This window comes from Notothenia rossii (assembly GCF_949606895.1).
Source record: "Notothenia rossii genome assembly, chromosome: 8".
Classification (NCBI taxonomy): Eukaryota; Metazoa; Chordata; class Actinopteri; order Perciformes; family Nototheniidae; genus Notothenia; species Notothenia rossii.
In genome coordinates, this window is record NC_136906.1 from 48,551,818 (window position 1) to 48,564,239 (window position 12,422).

Here is a 12,422-nt window from a genome sequence, read left to right on the forward strand (position 1 = left end):
CACAATTCCCTGTCTAGTTTGGGAGACCAGGTCAATTTGTTAGAGCAGCGTGTCGGGGCTAATGAGGACAATGTACACAAGTGTGTCGCTCGAGTCAAGCAGCTTGAGAAAGACAACTCCTTCCCAATGTCTAAAGTTGATGACTTGGAGAATCGGAGCCGACGTTCTAACCTTCGCTTCGTAGGAATCCAGGAGTCCGCTGAAGGCAGTGACATTATCGGCTTCATTTCTCGGCTCATCCCGCAGCTCCTGGGGCCAGATCCCCAGTAGGGCCTGGCTCATTTCGTGGCATCTGCAGGCAGTGGCAAGTACTTCCGGCATCTGCCACAGAGGCCGCTACTCCGTGGTATCTGTGGCAAGTATATGCCACAACCATGCCACAACTTGCCGAGGCAAGTAAATGCCACAAGTTAAGAGAAGGTTTATGGTAGCTGCCACTCACCTTCCGTGCCAAATTCTGATATTTAAACCCATATTTATCGCGTAAAATGTCGCTGTTTTGGCATGACTTTATCGGACTGATCTGTACACAAGACTGATGATCTGTTACTGATGGTCCGATCTCTATTTTTCAAAAAGATTAAACATTATATTCTATAGATTTTACTTGGAGAACATGGTTTGTTAAAATAAATAAACATGCTATTTTTATGATAATACTCAAGATATATTATTAGTAAGTTGACATAAAGATCTAACATTGTTGACCAGAGGTGGGAAATAGGCTAACTTGTATACTCAAGTAGCCTACTGAACTTGTGATTTAGAAATAGCCTACTTGTCGGATGAGATGGATGAGCATGACTCAGCGTTCTGTCAAGAACTCGAACAATATAAATTGTTCGCCAGTTTCAAAACACAATAAAAGGGTGGATAAAAAAGCATGCATTGTGTCTTGATTTTTAATATACTGTCATGATTGTCTTAACGGAATAACATGGTTTGTTTAGATTCACTGATATCAATATCTAATAAGAATAATCTGAAGCATTTAAATAAAAATGTTCAACCGGAATTAAAATATTAAACAACAAAACAGATACAATGACATTAATCTGTTTATTAACAACGAAAATAATACAAATTAAGTACATATACCTGGATTTAAAATAACACATTTATACATGTGTACAATCAAATATAACTGTCCTTTGCCTCATTTATAAAATATAAATCTTAGCATCTCACTAGCAGTGGCAACTGCAATCAGTTACAGCTGCCCTAAGTCTGTAGCCAAGTCTAATAACACCATTGTACACGTTGCTGTGTCAATACAGATATTTATTTTTTAATTATTTGTCTTTACTAGTAACAATACACCTGGTTATCGTAGCAAGCAGTGGAAACTCCCCTCAAGAAGCGAGAATTGCCAAGGGCTTGCGTTGCAACGCTCACTTGCCAATATTTCTTTTTTTATTACAATATAGGCCTATGTTTAGCCTACTTTCATAGATATAGCACGTTTGTTTATTTTAGCAAACCACGTAGGCTATTCCAAGTAAAATTGGATATAAATGATGATTTATTATCTTTTTGAAAAATAGAGATCGCACATCAGTCCTGTGTACAGATCAGTCCGATAAAGTCATGCCTAAACAGCGACATTTTACACGATAAATACGAGTTTAAATATCAGCATTTGCCACGGAAGGCGATTGGCAGCTACCGTAAAACTTCTCTTAACTCTGGCATCTTGTGGCAACTCCCGTTCAGCATGCGCAAATGCCACGGCAAGTTGTGGCATCTGTGGCATTTACTTGCCACGGCAAGTTGTGGCATATACTTGCCACGGCAAGTTGTGACATCTGTGGCATTTACTTGCCACGGCAAGTTGTGGCATATACTGGCCACGGCAATTTGTGGCATCTGTGGCATATACTTGCCACAGATGCCACAGAGTAGTGTGGCCTCTGTGGGAGATGCCACAAATGCCAAGGCACATGCCACGGCGAGTAGTAGCAACACTCATTGTGTTCTAGTATGATAAATAAAATAACATTGTACCTTGAAAATCAATGCATTCGTTCATTTGACACGTTGGTGGTTTTAGGTAGGCTATACAGCGACCCCTGGCGGTTCTAGTGTTAAGTAAAAGTAGAAGTAGCCAACCTAAATGTTGGAATACTCTGTTACAAGTAAAAGTCATGCATTAAAATGTTACTCAAGTAAAAGCGCAAAATGATTTGCATAACAATATACTTAAAGTGCATAATACATGTTTTGATTATAATGATTGATCATGAACATGTTCTCAAAGCTGGTAAAGGTGCAGCGAGTTTTAATGACTTTGTATACTGTAGGGTATCTTGTGAATTTACTCCAGGAGTAACTATAAAGTCTGATTTAAGACTTGATTATACAGGACTGTCTCAGAAAATTAGAATATTGTGATAAAGTTCTTTATTTTCTGTAATGCAATTAAAAAAACAAAAATGTCATACATTCTGGATTCATTACAAATCAACTGAAATATTGCAAGCCTTTTATTATTTTAATATTGCTGATTATGGCATACAGCTTAAGAAAACTCAAATATCCTATCTCTAAATATTAGAATATCATGAAAAAGTATACTAGTAGGGTGTTCAACGAATCACTTGAATCGTCTAATTAACTCGAAACACCTGCAAGGGTTTCCTGAGCCTTGAAAAACACTCAGCTTGGTTCAGTAAACTAAATCACAAGTATGGGGAAGACTGCTGATCTGACTGCTGTCCAGAGGACCGTCATTGACACCCTCCATCAGGAGGGTAAGACACAAAAAGAAATTTCTCAAAGAGCAAGCTGTTCACAGAGTGCAGTTTCAAAGCACATCCACAAAAAGTCTGTTGGAAGGGGGAAATGTGGCAGGAAACGCTGCACAACCAAGAGAGATGACCGCAGCCTTAACAGCATTGTGAAGAAGAGTCGCTTCCAGAATTTGGGGGAGCTTCAAAGACAGTGGACTGAAGCTGGAGTCCAGGTATCAAAAGTCACTGTTCACAGACGTGTCCGGGAAATGGGCTACAATAGCCGTATTCCCATGGTCAAGCCACTTCTGAACTCAAGACAACGGAAGAGGCGTCTGACTTGGGCTAAGGAAAAGAAGCACTGGACAGTTGCACAGTGGTCCAAAGTCCTCTTTTCAGACGAAAGCAAGTTTTGTATTTCATTTGGAAGTCAAGGCGCCAGAGTCTGGAGAAAGGCTGGAGAGGAGCAAAATCCAAGTTGCTTGAAATCCAGTGTGAAGTTCCCACAGTCAGCGATGGTTTGGGGAGCCATGTCAGCTGCTGGTGTTGGTCCACTGTGTTTCATCAAGCCCAGAGTAAATGCAGCTGTGTACCAAGAGATTTTAGAGCACTACATGCTTCCGTCTGCTGAAAAGCTCTATGGAGATGAGGAATTCATTTTCCAGCATGATCTGGCACCTGCCCACAGTGCCAAAACCACCAGTAACTGGTGTACTGACCATGGCATTACTGTCCTCGATTGGCCTGCAAATTCCCCTGACCTGAACCCCATAGAGAATATGTGGGGTATTGTGAAGAAGAAGCTGAAAGACACCAGACCCAACAATGCTAATGAGCTAAAGGCCGCTATTGAAGCATCCTGGGCATCCATAACACCTCAGCAATGCCACAGGCTGATTGCCTCCATGCCACGCCGCATTGATGCAGTAATCCGTGCAAAAGGATTCCCAACCAAGTACTGAGTGCATTAATGGACATTTTCAAATGTTTGATTGTGTTTTGCTGTTATAAATCTTTTTTTTTTACTTGGTCTGAGGAACTATTCTAATTTTTTGAGATAGGATTTTTGAGTTTTCTTAAGCTGTATGCCATAATCAGCAATATTAAAATAATAAAAGGCTTGCAATATTTCAGTTGATTTGTAATGAATCCAGAATGTATGACATTTTTGTTTTTTTAATTGCATTACAGAAAATAAAGAACTTTATCACAATATTCTAATTTTCTGAGACAGTCCTGTATGTATCATCATTAATCACAATCTGTAGTAAGTAACTAAAGGTAGCATATTAAATAAATGTAGGGGAGTAGGCTACAATTACACAATTTATCTCTGAGTTGTAGTGGGGTAAGTAGCCTACTACGTAACATACCATTTACATACTCAACTAAAGTACAAGTAGGCTATTTCTAAATCACAAGTACAGTACTTGAGTATACAAGTTAGCCTATTTCCCACCTCTGGTCAACAATGTTAGATCTTTATGTCAACTTACTAATAAAATATCTTGAGTATTATCATAAAAATAGCACGATTATTTATTTTAACAAACCACGTTCTCCAAGTAAAATCTATAGAACATATAATGTTTAATCTTTTTGAAAAATATGATCGGACCATCAGTAACAGATCATCAGTCTCAGTCCGATAAAGTCATGCCAAAACAGCAACATTTTACGCGATAAATACGGGTTTAAATATCAGCATTTGCCACGGAAGGCGAGTGGCAGCTACCATAAACCTTCTCTTAACTCTTAACTTGTGGCATTTACTTGCCACGGTAAGTTGTGGCATATATAAGTTGTGGCATATACTTGCCACGGCAAGTTGTGGCATGGTTGCTGCATCTGTGGCATATACTTGCCACAGATACCACGGAGTAGCGGCCTCCGTGGCAGATGCCGGAAGTAATTGCCACTGCCCGCAGATGCCACGAAATGCGCTTGCTGTCTCTCCAGATCCCTTCCCTACCCTGCCGATCATTGAGAGGGCACACCGCTCACCGACTGCCAGGCAAAACTCCTGTGCCAGCCCGCGGGCCATCATGACCGAGCTGCTGAACTTCCAGGACAAAGTGAACATACTTCGTCTTGCCAGGGAGAAAAAGTCTCTGGACTACAACGGGAAACACATCAGCATATATCCGATTTCAGTCCCGAGCTTACCAGAAGACGCCGGAGCTTCGATCTAGTCAAATGCAAGCTCCGTGAACTCAACATGAAGTAATTTGTCATCTACCCGTGCACCCTCTGCGTTGTTGTTGATGGCACACAACAACGCTTCTCCACCCACAAAGACGTGGAGGCAATCTTCATGTCTACCTCAAACTCTCCTGGGTGACGAACATCCCCAGAGATGAGGCTGCTTCTAATGGTAGCATGTTGATCCACTTCGATGGTGCAGCTAAGTGACTTTCTCCTCGGTTTCCTCTTTTCTCTTCTCTTTTATTTTTCTCATCTTCTCTAAAAACAGAGACCTGTTTACGTGACGTGTCATGACTGCTGAGATGTTGTTGACACTCTCTTTTGTGTTTATTATAACTTAATATAACAGGTGGGCACCCGCCTGGCTCTTTCAGTTGTGTTGTTTGTTTACATTTTACAGTGACATTGACGTCGCTTCTTCTTCTTTGGCACGTTAGAGCCCACTACTACTATTGCAATACTGCCCAGAGTGGCTGTTATTGTTAAATAATGTTTGTGTTCGTTCCGGTTGGTTCGGATGAATTTCTTTGAGCTATGGCTTCTTTATCCTCTTCGTAAAGCCGACTGAGCTCTGTGTAATTATTTATTATGTTTAAGTTTATTCATGGTAATGCTCTGGGATTTGGTGTCCAGGGCTGCTGGGCCTTCTTAAGGGTTGTTTTGTGTTTTTCTGTATTTTTCTTTTTGTGTTTGAATGTTTTGTATGTCTGTTTACATTAATGGTTGTATCTTGCAATCTTTACAATCATGAATCACATGTATGTGTAACAAGTGACAGGAACATTATTTGCTATTATTTCCAGACTGGATGAATTAAAGGGTATAAAAATCATTCATTTGAATATCAGGAGTCTATTGCCCAAAATTGATTTACTTCGGATTTGGGTTGTTCTACATAAACCTAAAACCATCACACTCTCTGAAACTTGGCTTAGTAGTAACATTTCCGATAGTGAACTAGAAATCACAAATTATTTGCTTTACAGATCTGATAGATGCAGCAGGGGTGGAGGTGTGGCTATGTATGTCTCCTCTGACCTTGTGACTGAGCTAATTGCTACTTCTATAGAGCCTTTACATTTTGAATGCATTTTTCTTAAAATTATTTTTCATGAAAATAAATGCTTAACTATTGGTAGCATCTATAGGCCACCTTCTTCACCTGCAGAGTCTATTAACCATATAATTGACTCTATCAACTCCATTTCCTGTGGAAATGAAATAATATTGCTTGGTGATTTCAACAAAAATTGGTTGGATAAATCATCTGATAGAGAGAAAAAACTTTTCAGTAGTCTAAATGTTAAACAGCTAATTAATGAACCAACTCGTATCACTCTCAGAACCCAATCTCTGCTTGACTGGATACTGGTGTCACACCCAGACAGAATCTTAAAAGCTGGTGTCATTTCGGATTGCTTCAGCGATCATTCAATTGTTTATTGTGTATGGAAAATCAAATTAATTAAACTACCTCCAAAACTAGTCCAAATCAGACAATATAAAAAATGGAATGTTGATTTATTTATTAATGTTGTTGTTGCCCTTAATTGGGACAGATTTCAGCGAATACCTTTTGTACAAGATGCTTGGGATTTTCTGCATAAAGAGCTCACTGATGTCATGAACAAACATGCACCTGTGAGAACGGTTAAGGTCAAAGGTCAACATCTCCCTTGGATCAATTCTGAACTCATCAGTCTCTTTAGAGAAAGAGATAAAGCATGGTCGATATATCGTCATTCAAGAACTATAGCTGATTGGGAAGTATACAGGCATCTTCGAAATCTGAGTAAAACCAAAACCCGAAATTTTAAATCGAACTACTATAAAGAATCTTTCACATCGGACTTTAAGAATCCCAAGCAATTTTGGACTAAAATTAAATCTATTTTAAATAAATCAGGTAAACATTCTATTAATAAAATAAGAACGGCTGATACAATAATTCATGACCCATTATCCATTGCCCAAATATTTAATCAGCATTTCGCTAATGTATGTTCCACACTACTATCTGACTCCTACTGTATTTGACGACTGGTATTTCTAATTGTAACTCATACTGCAACAGTTCTTTTTCTTTTAAGAAGATTCTACCACACGAAGTTCATAATGCTATCACAGAATTAAAAGTGGATGGCAGTGCAGGACTCGATGGTATAGAAAACAGGTTCACAAAATTGGCTTCCCATATTCTCATGTACCCACTTGCTGATTTGTTCAACCTGCCTTTGTCCACCTGTGAGTTGCCGACTATTTGGAAATGTGCACGCATCATTCCACTGCATAAAGGTGGTGATTTACTTGATACAAATAATTATAGACCAATCTCTATTATCTGTTCTATTTCCAAAGTTTTGGAGAAAATAATTTATAATCAACTGTCACATTATCTCAATACTTATAATATTTTATCTCCGGTTCAATCTGGTTTCAGGCCTAATCACTCCACAACAACTGCCCTACTTAAATGTACGAATGACTTGTACTCTGCTGCAGATGATGGTGAACTCACAGGTGCCATTTTTATTGACTTGACAAAAGCCTTTGATTTTGTTGATCGATATCTGCTCTTGGATAAACTTCACGGCATTGGCCTTTCTAATAATACAGTGTTATAATAATAATAATAATAATAATAGATTTAATTTGTTAGCGCTTTTACAGGTGCTCAAAGACGCTTTACAGATAATAGTGAAGAAAAAAAGAAAAGAGAAGAAAGGAACAACACATAAATATATAGTTAAAGTTAAAGTCAAATAATACAAAAACAATCACACATGAAAAGCCAGATTGAAGAGGTGAGTTTTTGTAGTTCGTTTTGTAGTTTTTTTGAAGGTGGTGAGGTCGGTGCAGTCTCTGATGGGTTGTGGGAGTGAGTTCCAGAGGGAGGGGGCAGCGACGGAGAAGGCTCTGTCCCCCCAGGTCCGGTGATTGGTGCGGGTGGGGATGGATAGGAGGTTGGCTTCTGATGAGCGGAGGCAGCGGGAAGGGGTGTGGTGGTGCAGCAGGTCTGTGAGGTAGGGGGGGGCCTGGTTGTTGAGGGCTTTGTAAGTTATGAGGAGGACTTTGAAGTGGATTCTTATGGTTTAACTCGTACCTTCACAGTAGAAAGCAATGTGTGGTTGTTAATGGAAAACAGTCTGACCTGTTGATCCAACAAAAGGGTGTACCCCAAGGATCAACTCTGGGCCCACTTCTGTTCTCTATTTACATAAAGGATTTATCTTCTTGTCTCATTAATTGTTGTACTCACCTTTATGCTGATGACACTGTCATATATACATCCAAATCAGATTCTTCACAAATTCAGATCTCTCTTCAATCGGATTTTAATATCTTACAGGACTGGCTATCACACAATAAACTACTGCTTAACAAAACAAAATCTTATACCATGGTCTTTGGTACCAGGCAGAGCCTCAAATCCAAACCTAATGTAGTAATAACATGTAAGGATGGCACTTCTCTGCATAAAGTTGATAGCTTTAAATATCTTGGTGTATGTCTAGACTCTGAACTTTCATTTAAACTACATATAAAGCATGTAATACAAAAAGTCAATTACGGAATCAGTGTTTTACACCGCTCTCGCAATTGTTTTACGCTCAGTGTCCGAAAGAGAATTGCTTCTCAACTTATTCTTCCGATTATGGACTATTGTGATGTTGTCTACCAAAATGCACATAAATCAGATCTTGCTCCACTCAACATAGCCTACAACAGACTATGCAGATTTTTGTTCTTGGTTGTCCTTTTCTTACACATCACTGCACAATGTATAACCAACTTAAATGGCCTTCTTTAAATGTAAGAAGACACACGCATTGGCTGATATTTAAATGCATTTATCTTAACTATCCCCCTTATTTAAAGCAGTATTTTGTACCCGACTCACCAAATCATCAAGTTAGACATTCTGTTCAGATTTATTTCTCTGTCCCCTCTGCTAAAAAATTGATTGGCAGAAGAGTGTTCATGTTCAAAGCCCCAACTGACTGGAATACTTTACCTGCTGCTATTAGATCTCTTGCAACATTGGGTATATTTAAACATGCATTGTTATCTCACTTTCAACTGGTCTGTACTTGTTATTAACTGATATTGATTAAACTGATTTGCTCGACTGTCTCAAATTGTAATGATTGTGTGCATTGCTTGAATTTCACTTAACAGACTGTATGTGGTTTGTCTTGTGTGTCATGTTTTGCATTTTGTCTTTTTGTTTATGTGTGTCTGTAAATTGTTGCTATTGTCGGGACCCCCTTGAAAACGAGATGGTGCATCTCAAGGGATTTATCCCAATGAATAAAAATGTCTATATAAAGTAAATGTTTCAGTTTTTGCAGTGTACAAGCAGTGTTGGGAGGGTTATTCTACAAATGTATTCCGTTATGATTACTAGTTGCATGAAAAAAATGTAGTAATCCTCATTTTTTTTAAAGAATGTACCAGTAATCTAATTACATCCGTTTTTTTATGTCACTTTTAGGGAATAAAGCTACCTTTTTTGTATCCTTATTGCGTTATCCCATTACATGTAATCCATTACTCCACAAGCCTGGGTAAAAGCATAAATTAAGAAGAATACTTTGCAAGTGTAACATCAAGGGTGTGAACGCTTTGAAGGAAATTCAGTGTATTGAAACTTGGGAGTTATTTACGTATAGATTATTTCCATCTGTAATCATTACACTGTACTTCAGATAGATGCGGCAGTGGATCTATACCAATGTGAAGGTCCTGGTTAGATCCCCGACTCTGCTGTCAACATGTCAGTGTCTTTGGGCAGGATTCTGAACCCATATTGCTCCCGATGGCGTAACCCGTGACGTGTTAATGTTCATCACTCCTGATGAGCAGGTGGCACTCGATGGCAGCCTCTGGCACCAGTGTAGGACAATGTTTGTGAATAGTTTCAAAAACGATGAAAGCGCCAGATAGATGCAGTATATTTTCCCATCGCAAAACACTGCCAACTGGAGAAAAAAAAACAGACACGCACGTGCAGTATGTTTTAAAAGATAAATAAAAATTAAGGTTTTTATTTTTCCATCTATCTGCGCTGATCTCGTTTTTAGCAATGTCCAGGGTTGGGTTGTAACGGAATGTAACGGCGTTACGTAATCAGAATACAAAAATCAAGTAACTTCTCGCGTTACATCTGAAAAACGAGTAATCTGATTACAGTTACTTTCGTAAACCTGAAGTGAATACATTTTGGATTACTTATTGGAATTATTGGTGGAAAGATTTCCTCACAACATTTAATATTCATTACTAAAGGTACAGCCGAATCATCACAGCGCACAAAACCTATTACCGCCGCAGATGGACCAAAAAAGGGAGCGTTTGAAAAAAGAAAGGGGCGGGTCCGCTCAGTGAAACAATAACAACGAAACATGGAGGAACAAAAGTCTGCGTTTAAATTGCGCGTCTGTGTGTGTGTGTGTGTGTGGTTAAAACACATCAGCCACACCGCTCTTTAGCCTTTCTAATGATTCTGAAGGTAAACACAGTGAAGGCGGTGCGTGAAAGGCGGTGCGTGAAAGGCACTGCGCGCTCGTCTTCTCAGAAGCTGAGTTAACCCTCCCGCTGCCTCCTGGCGCTGCAGAGATTTCATGAACTGAAGGAGGTTTTTTTTACTTCTATAAAACAGCTGTTAGCAGCAGATACTGTGACGGCTCCTACACACAGCGGCGTGCTTGTCGCTTGCCGGCGGGGGGGGCTGAAACTCGACCAACAACCAATCACATGAATCTCCCGCCCCAGACACACAAGCACGCGGTTTGATTGGCTAGAGCTTGTACTGGCATATGATTCGATTGGCTGACGCCTCCGTCGAGGCGGCAAAAGTAGAACATTGCTCTACTTTTACAGCGAGCACCGCGAGAGAAGCTATGCTTTGCTCCCACAATGCAGTTTGGCGAATCGTGACGTCACCCGATTCAAAGTGAATGGGCAGAAGCGTTGAAGCGGCAACGCACGCCGCCGTGTGTAGGTTCCGTGAGTGTCACGGACATGAATTCATAGATCAAGGCAGACTGGTGCACACACTCTCCTGTTTTGCCAATCCGGTGCTTAAACAAAAATACACCCCTGACCGAAATGTCCTTAAAATGAAGTCCGAGTTTGACATTTTAATTTATGCCAACACTGGCAGGACAGAAGGCGACACGCCCGTTCTAAGCCGTGTATCTCACTCCTCACATCCCAAGCTGCATCCCCAACAAGTTTATTATGTTTTTACATCGTTTCAGATGTTGTGTTTCAGTTGTGCTCTTGATAAGCCATTAAAACAGTAAAAAAACGTTCAGTTTCCTTTTGCTTTTTGTGTCTCCTGTTCACCAAAACATACCCATCTGTTATGGAAAAAGAAAGTAATCCAAAAGTAATCTAAAAGTAATCTGACACGTAACTGTATTCGGATTACTTTCAGAGCCATGTATTCAGTAATCAGTAACTGATTACATTTACAAAGTAACCCTCCCAACCCTGGCAATGTCATCAGTCAGTGACAAATCTCATCTCATCTATTGGATGGGTTTGTCTGTTTCACACATTCATGGTTCCCAGAGGATCAATCCCTCTTTGGTTGTTCTCTGGAATGTTCCTCTTGCACCACCAGCACACTTAAAAAAACGGAAACGTTGACTTTATTTAAATGTATTATGTGAACAGATTTCCCAAAACTATATTAGGTTAGTCGAAAAAAAAAAAAATATTATACATATTATTATTTCTTTAAACTAACCTAATACATTTATGTGAAATCTTTTGACATAAAACATGACATGACATTTAAAAATCAAATAAAAAAGAGTCAATATTTCAGCTTGTCCAATTCTTTCTTAAAGGGGACCTATCATGCAAAATGCACTTTTGTATTTCTTTTATACATGAATATGTGTCCCCGGTGTTCCAGGGAACTCACCAAGTGTCAGAAAACACTACCCTCTCTATTTTCCTCCATACCCAAATCTCTCAAAAAAGGGGCTGCAACGGATCTGATAAAAACTGATCCAGATTTGAACACTGTCCTGACGTCAGGACGGTCGCGCAACGGCTATTGGGCCAACTCTCCACCTATCAGGGGAATGTGGGGTTGGGCCACGGCCGGCCATTGCCGCTCGAAAGCGCTGGAGACGCTGTAGTACATATGCCAGGCCTGTAAGTGGCGCAGTAGTCTGCCACAAAAGCAGCGAAGAAGAATTCTCGCGCATGGTTGCCATGGTTGCCCTTCTGTTTATTCTCCGCTGTGGCTCTTTTTCTCCCTCCCCGAGGCAAGCGTTTGCTCCCGCGGCTGTAATTCAATGCAATCCCTCCCCGTCGAGGCAAGCACTGTAATTCTCTCCGGTTAGTCCACCAGCAGATGACAAACACCCACCTCTTCCAAGGAACGAGGGGACCGTGTGGCAGAGTTTCAGTTGATGTCCGTTAAAGTTTAAATCTTCCGGACAAAATTAGAAAAGTTCCGGTCAAAGG